The sequence below is a fragment of the Micromys minutus genome (assembly GCF_963924665.1).
Source record: "Micromys minutus genome assembly, chromosome: 8".
NCBI lineage: Eukaryota > Metazoa > Chordata > Mammalia > Rodentia > Muridae > Micromys > Micromys minutus.
The window spans coordinates 65,907,002-65,922,775 of NC_137977.1; positions in this window are offsets into that span (position 1 = coordinate 65,907,002).

The following is a 15,774-nucleotide window of genomic DNA, read 5'->3' on the forward strand; positions in this document are numbered from 1 at the left end:
AATTATCTTCTGAGGATCCCCAGCTATGAGGGTCAACTGGCATTGACCTCAGAAGGGGGTCTCCAGGGGGTTTTAGGTGGGAAGCTGGGGGTGATGAGGCTTAGTTACTTTTAGCAGACATCTGTAGAGCTAATTCTTCTCACTGGAGGCACAGAAGAGCATCCAAGAGGCCAGTGCCCCATCTGCTCATCTTACATAGGACCAAGAAGACGAAGTATGTCTTAATATCAAAATGGAGCAGAATTCACTTGGCACCTCTTCACCCAGTGTTTCTTTTATTTTTGAGATTCTGATATAATACACAAGCCTATTTTGTTCCAAACCCGTATATCATGAATTTTATCTCAGGAAGAAGTCATACATGTTGCTTCCAGATACATCAAATGTTCTATGAGCAAACTGAGAAACGCATGTAACACATCTGTTCTCATGCACTGGCAAATGTTGAAAAGCCCTCCAATAGCATGCAGCTAATGTCGATTCTTGAAAGCACTGAATGATACCTGAAATTTTACACTTCGAGCATATTTATAATCCAGACTGTCTACCTAGGTCTCCATGTCAGAAATGTTCTCCTGCGTTCCAGTTCTCCGCTGTTATTTCTCCTCAGCTAGATCTTCACCAGAGGATGGCTGAGAACCATGTCACTGCAGCATGCAGTTCTCCGGAAGACTTCTGGGTCTTCAGCTATGTGATAAAGGATGCCACTTAGCATTAGCGGTGAGTCTTTGAGTCCTATGTCTTTGTGGGATTCTCTCTTTTTTTTAAATTTGTAAGGCAACACGAAGACAGAGCAAGATAAAGCAAGGGCAAAGCCAAAAGGAACAAAAATAGATGGAGAAGATGCTAATATGTGAGAACAGAAGGAGAGGGGGAAACAGAGGAAGTATGGGAAGAAATGAGAGGAGGAAAGGCAAAGAGATAGGGAAGGGGGAGGGGAGGGAAAAGAGGGTTAGGAACAGGGGGAAGAAAGAAGGAAGGGAGGGAGGGAGGAAAGGAAGGAGAGGGAGGAGAAAGAAGAAAGGGAGAGAGGAAGGGAGGGGGAAGAAACGATAAAGGGAGGGAGGGAAGGAGAGAGTGGGGGTGGAGAGAGGGAGGAGAGAAAAGGAGAGAAAAGGAGGGAGGCAGGAAGCAGGGAAGGCATAGAGCAGGAAAGGAAGGCAGAAGGGATGGAGTTTTAGAACAACTGATGTAAATGACATCATTAAACTAGTAACAGGTGGCCCTGGATTATGAAACAAATTGGATTTGGTGTGTCTTAATATCATCTTGCAGACCCTTGGCTAAGAGTCACCTTTGTGCCTCTCTTTTGTCTCTTCGTCTCTGAAAGTGTGGTTTAAGATTGAAGTGAGCTTGTTAAAGTCAAACACATATCTGGTAAAACTGTCTGTGAGTGGATAATCCACGTGTCTGGTTTTCAGTTTGTGCCTCGTCTTCTGTTTTTAATAGTTAATTTTTAAAATTTGGATATTTTATTCATTTATATTTTAAATGTTATCCCCTTTCCCAGTTTCCCCTCCAGCAGCCCCCTATCTCATTCCCCCCCCCTGCTTCTGTGAGGTTGCTCCCCCATCCACCTACCCACCCACTCCAACCTCCCCACCCTGACAGTCCCCTACACTGCGGTATCAAGCTTTCACAGGACCAGGGGCCTCTAGTCCCACTGGTACCTGACAAGACCATCCTCTGCTACATGTGCTGCTGGAGCCACGGGTCACTTCATGTGTATTCGTTGGTTGTAGGGACTAAACCACCAACTAATCTTCCCCTGATTGGGCTGAGCTTAGAAGCCTTGGTGAGTCCAGCAGGAACCAGCCCCTAGGTGCCTGCTCTGCAAAGAAGTCCCTCTCTCCTCTCTCCTTCCTCACCTGGTGCTTCCTACCCTGACCTTGACCTCTCTGCAGACCTCGGTGTGTGCGGACAGCTGTGGTCTGTGGTGACACTAACCACAGAACCCAATCTCTTGAGTGGCTTCAGGCAGCGCTTCTGTGGGCTAATGGCATGTTTGCCTCCTAGGGGGCTGCATTACGCCAGCTCCGCTTCCCACTTTTTCTAGTGAGTTGGAAAGCAAGCAGAGCAAATGGAGATGACCCACAAGAGGTGGGGGGCTCATTACGTAAATCAGTGGGTGGGGGTGAGAGCATGGCATGGTCCCAAGCTTCAGAGCAGAATGCCTCCGTGTGACTTGTGAGCGGGTTCATCTAACAGCAGTGACAGTAGCAAGCACAGCTGCTTTAGGTCACCTGAGACTTCCACGGTTCCTGATCTTTTCGAGTAGCCTGAAATAAAGACATGCCATATTTTTACATTATGGACCTATCTGGGCACCAGCGACTGCAAAATTAGTGAGAGAAGACGTGGCGGGCAACAGTGTTCTGAGGAATACTAAACATGACAGGAAACAGCATTTTGCTAAAAACGCGCTAGCATCCTGTACTAATCCTCCCGAACCGGAGGAAGGGGCAGAGTACGCATGCTCAAGTCACCTCTCTGATGGAGGACCACAGTGCGCATGCTCAGTCACCTCACGGATGCTATCTAGGGTAAAAATGTCTGCTTTGACCAACTGACTTGGACCTGAAAACCTGACTAAGGTGCCAAGCAAGTGAGCAAATAACAGACACACAGAAGCGTGTGAGAGAAAAGCTGGCGTCTAGTTTTACTATGCCTTCGTGTTTATTATGTAAGCACATCGTGTCAGGAGCGTATGAGGAAAGGCTTTGTCCCAGGCCTTGGTCCTTGCAAAGTCTGTGCCTTTGTAAATAACTCTGGCCTTCAACTCACTGAACGTTTCCTTCATTTCTTACTCGTGTCTAAGTACCACCGACTTTGACAGCTCTATTTAAATAAGCTCGGTGGGCTCTTTTAGAGGCATAATACAGGGTACAGACAAGTTTCTAAGGAAAGATTGCTATTGCTCTAAAAAGCAGGGCATAGTCACCTGACTCCCGCTGTGCTGTTCCTATGATAACACTGTCGCCTCTGTGACATTCATTGACTATGTAATGTGTTATAAGGAATCGAATGAATTTTAAAACCCCACATGGCAGGTCAGGGGACACTGTGGGTATGGTGATGTTCTGTAAGGCAAGACTTTTCAGAAGACAGTCCCTCCTGACCCACGCATGCCCAGTGTTCATTAGGAAAAAGATGGTGTTTTAAACTGGGTTTTAGATTATCTTTTTTTTTTCTCCTTAAGAACATAAAATTTCCTTTTTAAAAATGAGATTATAGCTCTCCCTTTCAAAATTAGCACCCACTCTAAGGTGAATTCCAAAAGAACATAATGCCTTCGATCTAAAATGTAGTCAAAAATAATGGCTTTCTACTCAGTAAGAGGGAACTGGGTTGAATACATGCATGAACGGAGAATCCACACCATGTCTGCACAGCCGGCTGGAGCCTGGTTGCCTTGTAAAGATCCAGGCCTAAATAATTCAGGAAGAACTAATTAATAGTGAATTTTGTGTCTCTTATAATTACTAACATTGGTTAAAGCGAACTCTAATAAATATCACATTAGCTATTGAAAAGTTCACCGTGGTCACTGAGACCAGTCCCCCTGTAACGCCTGCAGATAAATGATTTCTTTAGGGCTCAAGATTTTTGCTCCCTCTGATATTTTAAAGTGGGAACTGAGAGACTGTGGGGGAAAATACCTGGTGCAGGTTTGTGCAAGTAACATTTTCAACTACTCTTGGCATGTGAGGTCACAGTTTCATCGTAATTGTGTAAATCAGACTAAAAATAAGAGTGAAAGCGGGTTTATGAAAATAGCAGTTCTGGTGGAAAGTAAGGTTTGTATTTTACATAAAGCCACCTGAGAAGAGCAACACTGTGGAGATCTGCCATGGGACCAGCACCTCTCTGCCCTCTCATCGTTAACCGTTTATTTCAGTGAGCTGCTCTCTGTCCTCTGCTGGAGACATAGTTCAGTGGTAGAGTATTTATCTAATGTTTAAGAGTTCCCAGGTTTAGTCCTCACTGTCACCAAAATTAAACTTAATTACAGGAAGTCATCTGCCTCACTCTCTGGCACCTTTGTTTCTTATACCCACAGCAAAAGGTTGGGGGTCTGAGAGTCCAGGTGGAGGGTCTTCCTGCAGCACATGGGAAAGATGCCAAAGCTCTGGCTGGTTTGTCGATGCATAAACCCTGCAGTGGGCACAGGGTCAGACCTACAGCTTCTGTGGAGTGAGCAGTGTTACGGCCATGCCCCACCAACTCATTGCAGCCTGTTCAAGAAACGACCACTTTTCAGGCCAAACCACCATGAGAACCCAAGATCCACCCCAAGGACACACGCTATCTAAGCGTGCTGGGGTTCATTGATATTCTCAGTGCTGGCCACGTCAGTGGAGGTCCCTGGGGCTTAATGCCCATCTAGGAAATTTAGGTTCAGTGAGAAGCATTGTCTTACATCTAAGTTAGGAGAAATTAAATAAGAAACCTGATGTCAGCCGGAGGCTTCTCTCTCTCTCTCTCTCTCTCTCTCTCTCTCTCTCTCTCTCTCTCTCTCTCTCTCTCTCTCTTCTGTGTGTGTGTGTGTGTGTGTGTGTGTGTGTGTGTGCGCGCGCGCACGTGCATGTCTACTTACATATACATATATACAAAGATAAACATACACATAAAAAGGTTACCACTGCTTTCTTTGAAGATCTCATACAAATCACGTTGAGAGGGTATTTCAGACCCACAGTGAAGATCATGTGAAGATCATTTGCCTGACCAACCATTGCTGTAGCTCTACCTTTCTCAAGGTGAATCTGTTTAAAACCTGACCCCTAATCTTATGTAAAGGACACAGATAACATGCTGGAAGGCTCCTCGGAGGCTACCAAAGTTGTTCTTCGGCATTTTCTTTATCCATTATGCAAATATTTCAACCTATTAATAATTGAAATGGCAACACATTAATAATTAGGATCCCCATTACAAATCTGACCTTTAATTGAATTCTATAGCAATGGATTGAAAGATGAGCCTCTTGATTTATGCAAGAATAAAGGTTAAAAACCATTTCCAACTCCATCTATTTTTCTTGTGTTTGTTACTTCAGAAATACTGAAGGAAGGTTTTTTATTTCCCATTTCTGCCCCACTCTCTGGGGCTTAGAGTAAAGAGGCACCAGCAGCCCAGAATCCTGTGTTCTCAATGCAGGTTCAACAGTCCCAGTTCTAGGGCAGATGGAAGAGCCGAGTCCTTCCAAAGATTCAAGAAACACAACCCCATGCAGATTCCATGCACTCAGAGTTCTCAGGTGGCCATTTTAAATGTATCCTGACAACACAGCCAGAACCCAGGGGCTGCCGTCTGTCAGCACAAGGTGGCTTTCCTCATTTGATTAACTATGCACAAACCAGTGCCCTGCACTGGAGTTATTACACACACTCTAAGGCAGTCCTTGAGCATGAAGAAAGCCTCACTCACCTTGCTTATTGCCTTGCAGGCAGGTGCCAAGTGACCCACATCTATAGGGACAGATGTGATCTATAGAAAAAGATATCCTATAGGAGATCTATAGGAGAAGGAGAAGCCTTGAGATGACTAACAGGGAGTCTATGCCTCCTACTTGAGAAGCTCAGGAAACAACTGTAAGAACACAGAGGTCCCAGCCTTCCCTGCTTCTGTCCTGTAATGTCATACAGCTGGTTTACTTGCAGGAAAGAAATACTGTTTTCAATTGCACACATGCACAAAGAGTATATCTGCTCACACCAGAGTGTCTACAGCACTGTAGACAGAACAGTCCAAGAAGACATGGGAGAAGTTCTGCTAAGTTATGAACTGTTCTTCCAGACACGCCCACTGTGGCTCCGGTGACCTGTTTCCTTTCCTCCACACTTGTCACCAGAAAAATATTGACTGTGTACAAATTTGTGCTCAGCATGAAGATTTCCTGAAGGCCCAAAATGTCACCTGTGGGCAAAACTGAAATGGTTGACTTATGCTAATGCCTTCTGAGACTTGATTGATTTTAGAAGAATTGAAAAGAACTTAAATGCAATCATATCATAAATGTGCTGATTCCCCGGGGAAAATCTCAGAGTTTTCAGACAATTCATAGCCAAGATTCAAGACTAATAGATGTCACAGAAATGATTTAGAGTTCTAAATCATCTTAAGCTTATTATACGAGGAGCTAAAATGATGTCTCAGTGATTAAGAACACTTGCTGTTCTTCCGGAGGACCCAGGTCTGTTTCCCAACGTTCTGTCACATGCAACCCAGCAGCCTGTAATTCAGTTCCAGTGAGTATAAGGCCCTCTTCTACTCTCCAAGGGTATCCATACCCCCCACATACACAGAGAGCAGGATTTTTGGGGGCTGGCTTGCAGGTTCAGAGTTTCAGTTCATAATCATCAAGGCAGGAGCATTATAGCATCCAGGGAGACATGGTGCAGGCAGAGCTGAGAGTTCTACATCTTCATTAGAAGGCATCTGATAGAAGACTGACTTTCCAGTCTACAGCAGTCTCAATAATGTTTAAAGTTCAAACTTCAAAGTCTCTTCTAAGATCCATCCAACCCCTTACTGTAATCTTCAAAGCAAGACAGGAAAGCAGATAGTCAAACTCCAAACTCTGCATCTCCATTTCCGATGTCAAAGCAGTCTTCAGATCTCCAACTCCTTTTTCATCTTTGTTGACTGCAACAAACTTCTTTCTCCTGAGCTGGTTCCACCCTCTGTTAGCAGCTTTCCTTGGCAACTATCCCATGACTGTGTCATCTTTAACATCTTTGGGCCTCCAAGCACACTTGATCTTCTGGTTACCTCCAAAGGGCTGGTATCACTTCTCCAGCTCTGCCCTCTGTAGCACCCTAAGCAACAACTGTTGCTGTTGTTCTTGGTGATCATCCCATGGTACAGGGTCTTCCGTTGCAACTAGGCTTCACAAATAGCTTCTCATAGGCTCTCTTTATGGTGTCAAGCCGCAAATCCTTTGCATGACCCCTTCAGTCCTGGGCTGTCAATTGCAACTGATGCAGCACCTTCACCAGTGGCCTTCCATGGCCTCTCACAGTGCCAAGCCTCAGCTTTTATTCATGACCCCTTCCTGCCTTAAAAACCAGTATCACTTGGGTGACTCTTACACATTACCAAGTACAGCTGCAGCACAAGGTATGACCTTGGGTATCTCTGGAACACCGCTTTTTTGTGTGCTCAGAAAACACGTTCCAGAAGACTTCACCTCAGTGATGCTGGGCTCGTCTTAATCACCACTAATTTCTTAGCTCCAGCTAACCAGCATCAATTGTCCCAGTAGTCCCTTATATCATGGACTCTAAAGTCAAAGCCACATGGTCAAAGCTGCCACCAAGTTCTGCTGCTTGCTGGGGACTGGAACATGGCCCTTTGTTCTATTATCACCAGCTTTCTGTTTTCCAGTTCTTTCCCTGCCTAAGCTTGGATGTCCTAGAACTTGCTCTTTAGACTGACTTTGGACTCAGAGATCTCCATGCCTGTGTTCTAAGCTCTGGGATTAAAGGTGTGTAGGCCACCAAACCTGGATTTAAATTTTTCTTTACCTAAACTTGCTGCTGTTCTAGGCTGGCCTTGAACTCAGAGATGTGCTTGTCTTTGTGTCTTGGGATTAAAGGTGTGTCCCCCATGACTGGATCTAAATTTAGCTGTGTAGGATCTTGCTCCCCGAAATCCCACTCCCTTAATTTGTTATCTCCATGAACACAGGGTTTAGTTCCATTTAACTTTCTGTTACCCCATTAACACTCAAACCATATATTTTATATTTTTTCCTTTCTGAACTTGCTACACTTGTTCAAAATGTTCTTAACCAGAGAACAAAGTCTCTGTTGGACTTTTTTGGGACTTCCTTTGTCAGTGCAATTAATATAAATCTCTTTACCTTAGACTCAGGTAGACTCTTCAGTCAAGGGCAAAAGGTTGCCATATTCTTCAACAAAATACCACAAAAACAGTCTCTAGGCCACATTCTAAAATTCTTCTCCATCGAAACCTCTTGGGCCAGGTCTGCACTGCACAAATCACTCCCAGTGACAAAGTCTTCCATATTCCTACTAGGATGGCCCATTAAGTCCCATCTAAACCATTCCACTGCTTTCCATATCCAAATTCCCCAAATTCACATCATTCCTAACAAAAGCATGGTCTGGCCTATCACAGCAATACCTTAGTCCCTGGTACCAACTTCTGTCTTAGTTAGGGTTTTACTGCTGTGAACAGACACCATGACCAAGACAACTCTCACACAGAACATTATTGATTTTAGGCTGACTTACAGGTTCCAAGGTTCAATCCATAATCATCGAGGTAGGAGCATGGCAGCATCCAGGCAGGCATGGGGCAGGTGGAGCTGAGATTTCTACATCTTCATTGAGGGGCTGCTGGTGAAAGACATAAAAGGCATTCCAATGTAATATAATGTACTTTGTGCAGACTTCCCCATGTTCTGAGCCCCCTGCCCACCCCTCTCCTATACCATTAATCACCTTACATTTACATCAACTTTAATTTTGTACCCATATGATTGCATGATCTATAAAGTCTAGGACTTAGGTCACAATGAGAAAAGACATACATTGTGTTGTTTGATGTTCTGAGACCTATTTAGTTCAATTAATATAATATCTCCAAGTTTTATTTTTGTACAAACTTCTACAAGGCATGGACATCTTCCAGCAGTAATCTTTGTTTCTGCTAAGTCCCTTCTGCAATTTTCTAGGAATACAAAGATGAATAAATAAGGAAAATTCATAAGCACAGTAGAATTAGGTTTTCTATTTTTCTTTTTGAATAATAAAGTATGATGATCTGACATTTTCAGGAATGGGGTTCTTGTACTTTGAAGATCGCCTAGGAGCTCTGGAGACCTCATAGATTAAGCTTGTCTCCTGAAAGACATTACACTAGTTTAAGTTCTAGGAAGTTGGAAATGCATGTAATTCTGTCTGTATTTTGCATATAATTGGGTCTGAAGAGTTGGAAGAGAATCTTGAAGATCCAGAAACTGCAAGTCACCTCTTATCTCACATTGGGGAGGACCCTGGCTTCCTCTGAGCAGCCAGGACCCTGACAATGTCGCTGTTAAGTTGTAAGAGGTAAGGGCGTGTCTAGCTCACCAGTTCCTCTCTTGTTCCTTCTAGCTTATTCCCCGTTTCGATCAGACTTGCCCCCTAAAGACTCCATCCTCATCAAAGCTGATGTGCAGGCAAGTATGCCTTAGAGCTACTAACTTGTCCCAATATTCTGTTTCATATTAACACAGCATTTAGAACACAGTCAATGGGGACAAGACCACTGATGAACAAGTGGGACAAGTCTGGTACCCCAGTAAAATGAGTGATATCAGAGATGTTATTCCTGTGAGGTGGGTTAGGAATAAAGATAAAGCAGTGATATGGTGGAGTTTGGCCTTTCTGTATAGCTGTCTGAGAGTGTGTGCACCATGGGAGCAAAGTGTGGGTTCCTGCAATGATTCAAAGTCTCTGGGAAGATGTGTGCTGTGTCTAGATCATATGCCAATGCTATGCCACTCTGGTTAAGGGATTCAAACATCTTAAGATTCTGGTATCTGTGGGAATCCTGAAGCTAATCCCCTTTGGATGCTGTAGTGATATAGTCTTTGAGTGTGGCCAGACACTTCATAGCCCAGTTGTACAAAATCCAAAGGCCTGAAATGTCCAACACCATCACCTTAAGGGCCAACATGCTCTTCCAATGTCACATTCTCCCTACTATAGAGATATCCTGCTGTCCATGAGCTGCCTGCCTATTTAAGGCTGGTTGAAGCCTCCCCCTTGTCCATCTGTTACTCAAACTTTCTTAATGATTGGTCTTGACAGTCTGCTTGTTCTGACTAGCATTACTAATCTCTGACCTTGAGGTGTCTTGCTGGTTATTAATTACACTATATTCCTGCTTTTCTCATGTTTACATGACCACCTTGCAGCTCTACCCCCATGGGAAACTGACTCTATCACTAGAACTAGGATGCAGGTGTAGTCTTCCTTGGTTACCTCATTCTTAGCTCTTTGTTAGTGGGGTGTTCTGGAGTAGTCTTCTAGATAGAAACTTCTTGTCAGAAGTCATCCTTGCTTAAAATGTAGTCTATCACAATTAGCTATATCAGAAGCAAGTATGTACAAAGTGACAGTATGCCCTACATATGTTCTTCAAGAGCCTCAAGGACCAGTGGGGCAGCCAGCTTACTGTCATTAGTCAGAGCCTTATCTCTCCTCTCATCCACAGAAGTTCATGATCATACAGCCAACTCTAAGCCCTCACACCCTTCTTCTCAGAATTCTGGACTTTGTTGTGTTAACTCTTGTCTTTTAGATTTTGTGTTTGAGTGTTTTGACTGCATGAAAGCAAGTGCATCCTGTGCATCCCTGTCTGTGACTGAGATCAGAAGAGGCCAGTGCATCCCCTGGAGCTGGAGTTACAGACAGCACGAGCCATCAGTGGGTACTAGGAAACCAGAAACAACTTCTCCGCAACAGCAACAAATGTTCAACAACCTCTGAGACATATCTCTAGGCACTGCTGTGTTAACTCTTCTTTGTTTATTGAAGAAGATTGTTTTTCATTCTATATATTCTGATCATGCTTTCCCCAGTTCCTCCTAGATCTTCCCCACCTTCCCACCCACCTCTCTCCATGCCCTTTCTTTATTCTCACTCTGTAAAAGCATACTCTTGATCTATCTTTACCCTGTCCTCTGATCTCACTGCAACATACACACAACAGCTTGCAGTTTCCACCATGGACCTTTCTTTTTCCCTTAGAATCTGCTGGTGAGCTAACGACTGTCCCACGAGGGATTCAGTATTCACACAGCATCAAGTCTCCCTTTACAACTGTGCTATGGATACTAGGAAAATATATAGAAATGGCTTCCAAGACCTAGTTTGTAGAAATATAACCAGAAGAGGTTTAATTGGTGTTCTCTGTAACAAAAGCAGCTACTTACCCAGAAGGCTATTTTCTCGAGTGTCCGCCTACTAGATACAATGATAAATTTAAATTATAAATTGTAATTTATAGAGACTCGGTAACCCAATGCTTCTGGGAATGTCAAGAAAAACAACTCAATGAACCCAGGGATTCGAGAATCTGGCTTGACAATAGAACACCCACCTGAACAGGTCTTGGTTAAATTCTAAGCACTGAGAACCTTACAAAACAAATCCAATATATTCTAACACCCTGTCTTTCTCCTCCAAATCCTTACCCAAATGTACCATTTGGGTATCTCAGAGACTTTAGGTAACCTCTACAATCAAAAGCTACGTGTCTGGCTGTGAGGGAGCTTTGATCTTCTCACCCAGTATCTTGTGTAAACTAAGATGCCCCATGTAAGATTCTACCACTCCTTTGAAATTAACTGTGAGAAATGAGTTTGCCCAGCCTGTCTGTGGTCTAACATGGCTGTGTAACCACAGACATCCTTAGGTCATCCTTTGTTGTATGATGAAGTCTTACTTCTTCCTTCTCTCTTAAAGGCTCCCAGTGGTCAAAATTTAATCTAAATGGGAATCACTTGACGTTCCAGATGCAGGCATAACCAGGGCCTCCTTCAGCTCTGTTTTCTCACTGACATAGGTATGCATCGCCCTGTAAGTCTCTGAGCAGCTGATTGAAGAGGGACCTGGAACAGTATAGAAAGTAACTTCTGTAACACGTGGCCTCCATCTCCACCCTGTCTCTGGTAAATCAGCCTTGGTACACTTCTCCACTCCGAGCTTGACTTCTGCAAGCTAGAAAGATGGCTGAAAAGCAGCCAGGAGTGCTAGAATCTGAGTTGCAAGGGCTACCATAGTTCACAGTAAAACAGTATTTGTAGAAATCCATTTGAGATGAGATGGGGGTGATGGTCCCTAAAAGAACGCCAAGCCATTTTTAGCTCCGTAGTGGAGACCAGAAGAAGCTGGTATAGACAGCTTGCCTTAACTGGCTTGAGAGAGGCCCAAGTGTGGGTGGCTCTTTGGCAACCCAGCTGGAGCCATGGGGCATGCTGGCATTCACCGTCCCAAGCACACATCAGTAAAGATGGAGAATTCGGCATGGTAGAGAACTTAGCTTCCAGAACAGGTCCCTTCAGAACAAAGAAACACATGAAGCAGAGTGTGCAGAGCCCTTCACACAGAGCCTGGCCACGGGACATGAGGGACCTGAGTTGTTGGGGCTTCACAGAACTCTGCAAAGCAAACAAGAAAGTAAGTGATATGAACTTCAGAGCAAAATGAGAGTTGGAGACAGGAGCCTGCTAGTTTCTCATGACATGGCCCCTGTGCTTCTATCCTCCAATAAGATGGTCAAAACATAGCCCCCAAGCCTTTCTTGGGCTTTTTCGAGGCATAAACAAGTGTGTTTTGGCAACAACAGAGTTTTGTCTTTGAAACATAAAAATGAACAGTGTTTCCACTTATATAAATCAATAATATTGCTATTTCTTTCTTTGAATGTTGGCAGATATTTTTTAAAAAATCATAATGCCCAGTAAGCATGCTTCTCTAAGGGTGCTTCCATTTGCCCACGTGAATGGGGTAGCATGTGGTATACTGTCTTGGCTGATATTTTCTGATTCAGACAGCAGAGATTGCTCATGGGCAGTGGTTGTCTCTTGAGCCTCATGACCTGAGTTCTAAAGACAAATGCCATAGGAACATGAGATGCACGGACAAAAGAATTCTCAAAAGCTTTGTTCCAGCTAGCCTACCCCATGCATCAGTAAACATAAAGGCCTCCTCTCCAACAAAGTAGAAAGCAGGGGGTCAATACCCAGCACTGTCATCTGACTACTAGATGCATGACGTAGCATGCATCATTATCCCCCAGCATGTGTACAAGATGAAAAGAAAGATTCCCATACCCTGCCTTTCATCAGCTGGTATTCCCATCCCAGTGCCCACGTGACATCTGCCATGAGCCGTGAGTTGAAAAGGCATGTGTGCAGCATGCACGGGTTTCTCATATAGCTAGCACATGGATGTTCCCTGGTATCTTCTTCTGACAGGAACACTGCTGATTGTTTGAGCCGACAATCCTAGTGGATGTTATAGAAGAACAAGCCATTCTTCATGGCCAAGCCTCACACAGGCTTCTGAGCCCAGAGGACTCCACAGCATGTGAAGAGCAGTTACATGTTCCAGGGAACAGGTGGGAAGTGAAGCGGAGAGCTCCATCCTTCAACACCTTCAGCTCCTGGGCTCAGTACCTTGCTAAGCTCAGTAGCATGTTCGTGCTGGCTCCATGCTCTCCATCTGGAGCATCAGGCCTAATCACAGACACGCTTAGAAGTCAGGTACTCTGGGTGCCCATAAACCAACGTATTCATCAAGGCTACTCAAGATAAAACTGCAGACCAACAACATCACACAATGACCTGCAAACCACTGTGGCATGTATACTATTTGACTTTTATCCACTTTTAACTGTCTGTTATCTAAGTTTATAACAAAATGGAAAAACTATCATTTATATTTATGTTTATTTTATAATATTAGACCATATACTCATATACATATATGTGTCATATATGTGTATATTTGCATATACACACACAAATGATGTATATAAACACATATATGTATATATGTATATGTGTGTATATATGTATATGTGTATATATACATGTTATATGTTATATGTATATGTATGTATATGTTATATGCATATGTATGTATATGTATACATGTATATACATATGTGTATATGTATGCATTCATATCTATATGCATGCATGTATGTATATGTATATATATATGATGTGTATATGTATGTGTGTATGTATGCATGTATGTATGCATATATGTATGTATGCATGTATATATATATGCCTTCTCTGTTAGGATATACCACATGTATGTGACTGCACGCTGAGTCCAGAAGAAGGCATGAGGTCTCCTAGAGCTGGAGTTACAGATAGTTTTCCAACCTGACATGGGTGGTGTTGTCTGAAAAACCTGCAAGTGCCCCTAACCACTGAGACATCCCCCCAGCCCTTAGAACTTGCACTAATCACTGAGCCATCTCTCCAGCCCTTAGAGCTTGTCCTAACCACTGAGCAATCTCTCCAGCCCTTAGAACTTGTCCTAACTACTGAGCCATCTCTCCAGCCCTTAAAGCTTGTCTTATAACTACATTCAGTAACAACTTTCTGTAGCACAGAGGATGGCATCGAGGCCCTTATATAAGCTAGGTAAGCATTCCAGCGCTGAACTCTAGCCTTACCCCATCATGAAATCCTTCTTAGTGCGTACTTGTTCTGTTGTTAGTGCGCGCACCCAGGAGGCCAGAGGTGGGTGTCAGGCCTCTCTCTGCTGTTCTCGGTTTTGTTTATGGGAGCAGCAATTCTCTTGAATCTGGAGCTCAACAATTAGCTAGACTGGCTGGCCAGTGAGTCCCCGTCTCTGTCTCTAGTGCCAGAATTACAAGTTCACCTTGTCACACCTGGCTTTGTTTAAAACGATCTGGGCGATCCTGACTCAGGCTTCATGTTTGGGTTGATACATTGTATCCACTGAGCCATCACCCCCACACACACACACACCCATTATGACACATTTTTATTGCAAAAATCTACATTATCTAAAAAGCCCCTAATATATAAACACTAGAAGGAAACATGCTATTCATGTAAAATTATACCTGCTGACAATGTCTAAATGCAGCACGTGAAAATATGAATCAGTATTCACTCCCTAAGTGTGATGCCTATTATTTCAACACTTGGGAAATTATTTACTTATTATTCCCTTTAAAAGACGAACTGTTCTGATTACTATGCAATCAAAATGGGCTTCATTTTTTTTTTTTTACAGTGAACAAGCTAAAGTGCTTTCTTGTAGAGTATTTGGTTGTATTTTCAAAATATCTGATCACCAATTAAAAGCCTTGTGTCTGATAAGTTCCTAACCCACTGCGTTAATAAAACAACTTCAAATTACAATGTCATTTTTTCCAAATGGTTGTCTTTTGTGTGCTAATGGTACCTTTTCTCCTTTAAAATTGTTATGGGTCTCTGTCTCGATGGGTTGTTCTAGAAGAGAATTTTAGGTAAGGCTGTTTCCCTCAGCGGGGACAGTGCAGTTCAGCATGCTGATGGGAATCTGGGCCTTAGTATGCTGAGGCTGCTTGTCAACACAGCTCAAGAAGTCTGTTTTTGTAGATGAAACTCATCAGCTCCGGACAAGGCCATTTGTCTGTGGGGACTCCTCAAATCCTCCCTACAGACAGCATCTTCGTATAGTAGTCCCAGCTGGCTCCTGGGCAGGCAGAGGTGAAAAGGGCCGTCTCCTGGTACAGTAAACTCCTGAGGCCAAATGCTTTGAATTTAGAACCTGAAGTATCCTGCATCATCTGGCTGGTCAGGCTCTTCTCTGGTTGGGTGCCTAAATGGCAGACTGAGCTACTGGGGTCCTGAGGTGTAAGTGGATACTAACCATGGCGACAGCCATCATGGGCTGCACCTTTCCACCACTGTCTAAAGCTTTCAGGTTGAGATCTCTATAGTCAAAGCAACAGTCCTGATCTGTCCTTATTTCAAACCCAAGTCGTGCCCACCACTTTCCCCTTGGATTGAGCGCTGGGAGAGTCCACTTTGGGTTCAGTTACAGGAGAACAGGAGGGCGGGTGTCCCACTGAGCCACATGCTTACTTGGTTCAGCTAGAGAATGAAGCAGCTCACAGCTAAACAAAGCACAAAACACGGTCTGTTCTCTTCTCTCCCGTTTGATGGATGCACCTTCCCCAGATCTGGAACACCAGATTTGAAGGCAGAATCTGTGTAGC